Source organism: Penaeus vannamei, chromosome 34 (genome assembly GCF_042767895.1).
Source record: "Penaeus vannamei isolate JL-2024 chromosome 34, ASM4276789v1, whole genome shotgun sequence".
In the NCBI taxonomy this organism is placed as follows: domain Eukaryota; kingdom Metazoa; phylum Arthropoda; class Malacostraca; order Decapoda; family Penaeidae; genus Penaeus; species Penaeus vannamei.
This window is the reverse complement of record NC_091582.1, coordinates 19,876,609-19,881,608: the sequence shown is the minus strand read 5'-3', so window position 1 is coordinate 19,881,608 and position 5,000 is coordinate 19,876,609.

Below are 5,000 nucleotides of genomic sequence, written 5' to 3'. Positions count from 1 at the left end.
ATAGCTTATATGTAACATATACACGTCAAATAACTGGTACACATAAAACTAAATATACGTTTAATAATAGTTCCTCAATGATTGTAGATTATAAAACCAGATATATATGTAGTTGGTATGACAACACTTCCCTCAATCCCCGCTTCGTGTGACCGTAGGCGAGGTCAGGTCAGGTCAGTAGGATGAAGAGTAGAGGTTGAGTTGGGTGGGACGAGGTTAAATGGATATAAGGGTTGAGAAAGAGAGGGGGGGATAGAGAGGGTGGTGGAGGAAGAGGAGGAGGGTTAAGAGGAAGAGGAGGAGGAGGAGGAGGAGGAGGAAGAGGAGGAGGAGGAGGAGGAAAAGGAGGGAAGGAGGAAAGGGAGGAGGAGGAGGGGAAGGAGGAAGAAGAGGAAGAGGAAGAGGAAGATGAGGAAGAGGAAGAGGAAGATGAGGAGGAAGAGGAAGAGGAGGAAGAGGAGGAGGAGGTGGTAAGAGGAAGATGAGGAGGAGGGGTAAGAGGAAGAGGAGGAGGAGGAGGAAGGAGGAAGATGAAGGAGGAAGAGGAAGAGGAGGAGAGGTGTAAGAGGAAGAGGAGGAGGAGGAAGAGGAATAGAAGGGGAAGAGAAGGAGAAGGAGGAGGAAGAGGAAGATGAGGAGGAGGGGTAAGAGAAAGAGAAGGAGGAGTAAGAAGGGAGAAGAAGAGGAGGAGGAGGTAGAGGAAGAGCAGGAGGAGGAGGAGAATGATAAGAAGGATAAGGAAGAGGAGGAAGAGAAGAAGAAATATTCGAAGAAAAAGGAAGTAGAAGAAAAAGAAGAATAAAATAAGAGTAAAGAAAAAACACGGAGTAGAGGACAATAAGAATCAAAAGAGGAGGAGGTAAAGGAAGAGGTGGAGCAGCGAAGGCAAAGAAGGGTAGGAGGAGTAGAAGGAGAAGGGGTAGGAGGAGGAGGAGGAGGAGGAGTAGGAGGAGGGAGGACGCAAAGGGGGAACGGGGAGGAGGAGGAGGAGGAAAGGAGGGGGGGGTGTTGAATAGCGGACGAGAACTTTAGGGACAATTATAGTGAAAGTTGTTACCCCTCCCCTCCCCCCTTCCCCCCCCCTTTCCCTCACCCCCAACATATGGTATGTCTACCCCCTTCTCACTACCCCCCCTCCCCCACCCCCCCTCCTCTTTCCACAAGCACGCATTCACACAGTCGACGCGCATTCTCTTCGCTACAACGCACAACGCGGGAAAAATAAAGATTAAATGGCTTTTGGAAAATTCCTTTTGTCTTTTTCGATTTCTTCATCTTATTAGAAAATATATATGAGGTATTTCTGAGATTCAAATGGACTTTTTGATGTATTACTTAATCTGTCTTTATCAACCGGTTTCATATATTTCGAGTATCTGTACTAGAGTATTTTTCATATTATAACGGAAAAAGGAGAATGTAAAATCTAATCTTCGTTTAGATATTTAAATTAAAGGAATAGAATTTTCCTGTTGGCAATGCACTTCTGTAGCGAAAATATTTCCCTTTGTCCGAACGCATTGGGTTTCGTCCGAAAGGTGTGAAACATCGTCAAAATCATTCGGTGTCTTCATAACCTCATTATAGGCCTAGTGCGAAATTTCTACAGCAATTGAGAAAAAAGATCTTCAGATTATTTTTCCATCTCCCTTTTGCCGTTGTGATTGGCTGTTTATTTTAAAAAAGAAGAAATAAAACTGCATCTATATTGATCGAGGGACTACGTATCTAAAGTGATCTCTCTCCATGGTGGACGACGAGCGTAAAAGGGGAAAAAGACGTTCCTAGTCACCCTTGCTCCCCCTACCCTCCCTCGTCCCCCCGTATAGGCCTACCGTTGTCTCCACCACAGGCTGGATCATCCTGCATTTGTCCTAATCCTGTGACCTCCTCCTCCTCCTCCTCGCTCTCCCCTCTCCCCTCTCCCCCTCCTCCTCCATTCCCTACGACCCTTTGCTGACGAGACAGTGTGCGTGAGTGCGTGCGTGTGTGTCTCTCTCCTCTACCAGCCCCTATTCCCCCCCCTTTCTCTCCCTCTCTCTCTCTCTCTCCCTTCCTTCCCTGCCATGCCCCTCCCCCCTCCCTCTTTTCCGAAGCAACCGCCGTTCCCACGCATTTCTGGCTGGCCTTCCCCCTCGCTTTTCTTGGGTGTTTTGTTGACCTCAGTTTATCAGCATTGCTATCTATCAGGCTTTATCGGGTGTTGTTGCTATCGCTATATATAAGTTCTGCTTTACGTTTTTTTATATGTTATGGGAATAAAAAAACTATCTTGTATTGTTTTAAAATGTCAGCGAAATAGAGAAATTGCATAATCGTTTCTAAATACATAAATAAACATATTTTTAGGAGTAGAACATCTGTAGAATTCGTTGCGGTGGTAGGCCTATATCACGTGACCTTGATCGCAGGTCAACATGTCAAGCGAGCGTGACCTCCTCTTTCCCTGACCTCGTGTTGCTAGCTCACCATCAGCTTCAGGTCACGTTCTGGTCCTAAAATGTTCATCTGTTGGTAGTTTTGAGGTTTTGTTTGGGATAAGAGTTGACGATTAGTTTCTCGTATAATTAAGCCCTATGTTTTAAACATAGACGAACACACGCACACACGAACAGACACGCACACACATACATACTCACATACACACACACACACACACACTCACACACATACTCTCTCTCTCACATGCACACAAACACTCCCCCACACACACGCACACACACACACACACACACACACACACACACACACACACACACACACACACACACACACACACACACACACACACACACACACACACACACACACACACACACACACACACACACACACACAGCCCTTCCACTTCCCCCAATCTAAACATCTTATACTAATTGTTATTTATAATTCATGCGTTCCTCTTTTTCTTGCATCCAATATGTCTTACCTTTATGCTTTGATTTACACACCTACATATTTCGTCTGCTGTTCGGGCCGCCATTCATCAACGGCAGACCATATTTGCGACCACTAAATCACCCTCTTGTTCTTATTTCTCTTCCACGTCCCTCGTCGTTTCATTATCTAATGTACAAAGAGACACATATATCCTGCATTGTTAATTTCTCTCCATTGTGTGCTAATCTCTCTTCGTATGCTAGATTGTTACTGCATTCGTTTCCTATTATCATGTTGTTAGAATTATTCCCATTGTTTGGTCGTTATTCACACCGCATGGACTGTCGGCAACATGTACGTTACATACGTGGGTATATTGTAGCAGCGTGGGTGGGTTGTAGGAAGCTACGGGCTGGGGAGAGGTTGTAGGGGTGTAGGGGGGGGGTATGGGTGTCGGGTGGGCGTGAGTGTGGGTATTGGGTGAGGTTGTATGGGCGTGGGTATTGGGTGAGATTGTATGGGCGTGGGTGCGGGTATTGGGTGAGGTTGTATGGGCGTGGGTATTGGGTGAGATTGTATGGGCGTGAGTGTGGGGGTTGGGTGAGGTTGTTTGGGCGTGGGTGCGGGTATTGGGTGGGGTTGTATGGGCATGGGATAGGTGGATGGGGTTGTATGGGCGTGGGATAGGTGGATGGGGTTGTATGGACGTGGGAAAGATGTGTGGGGTTGTACGGGCGTGGGTTTGGGTGTGTTTGTGAAGTTGGGTTGTAGGAAAGTTATTGCGGGCGTCAGTTAGGGTTGTATGGGGCATGGGTGTGGGGTGAGTGTGTGTGTGGAGTTGTATGGGGGCGTGGGTGTGGGGGTGTGGGTGGTGGGGGGTAAGTGAGAAGTTCCGAAATCGACCGCGAGAGAGCGTGGTGTTGCTGTTGTTTGCGCGGGCGGAAAAAAACAACGAAAAATGCTTGCTCTCTTTCTTTGCATTGTGGTCCATATTTTCCTCCTAAAAAGATCGGATTGCAGAGATAGAATTGGTAGTAAATAAGAATAAACGTCCACAAATTAGAAGACAGGCATGGGAAGTAAGAAGGAAGCAACAAATATGTGTTGACCACGTGCACTGGCAGCCCGGGCGCGTCTCCCTACCCGACCTGGGCCGACCTTAGCTGCTGTTGCCTCCGGACCAGCACTGATTTTCCCAATTTTCAAGTCATTCTCTTCCAGCCGATAACAACACATCTTTCTAGTAAGTATATTCAATTATCTTATTCATTTCTCATTGTTCTAGAAGCGATTCTTGCTAGCACAGTAGGCCTACGCTAAGAAATTGAAAATCCTTCACTGGCATCGTCGATAGGCCTGTGTTGATCAGCAGGATGGAGGGCTATCGGTGTTGCCATATGGTTGGTCACGAGGCCTCATGTCACTCAAAGAGGAAAGGGGGGGAGGGGGGTGGTGGAACACTGAGAGTCTGGCAGCTTAGCAGAAAATAAAAACTTTTGTTCTACGGATAAGAAAACATGTACACACCTGGCGATACGACTGTGTATCATTTACACGCACTCTCGTAAATCTACACAAGCACATCACAACCGAGGCCCGAAAGCAGTAAATTTACTTGCAAAAACTACAACAACAACAACAACAACAACAACAACAACAACAACATCATCAACAACTCGAAGGAACTAGACCTGCATCCCTACTCTCCCAAAACGCACGGACGCAATCGCAAAACGCAAAGGAAACACGCACAAACAACTTTCCTCCGCAAACACATACCGATTTATTTCCGCCCAAGCAGTTCCTCAGCATCCATTAACTAAAATTCCAGCGGAAATCTGCGCCCAGATTTGCCTCTGAGCTCTGACAAATGACGAAAATATGAATCGATGGCAGACGGCAGGAAGTACACGAACCTCAATATGTCAACAGCTGGATCTAACGCTGACCGCCACAGCCGCATCTGTCCACCTTCCCTGCCACCCCCCCCCCTGCCTTTCCCATTCCCCTGCCAACAGTGCGAGGTCCTTCTCATCTCTCGCTCTGTTGAAGCATCTCTGTCTCTTTCGTTTACCTTGATCAGAATTGTTGTTTTTTGAAGTTATTATTTGGGTATTCCT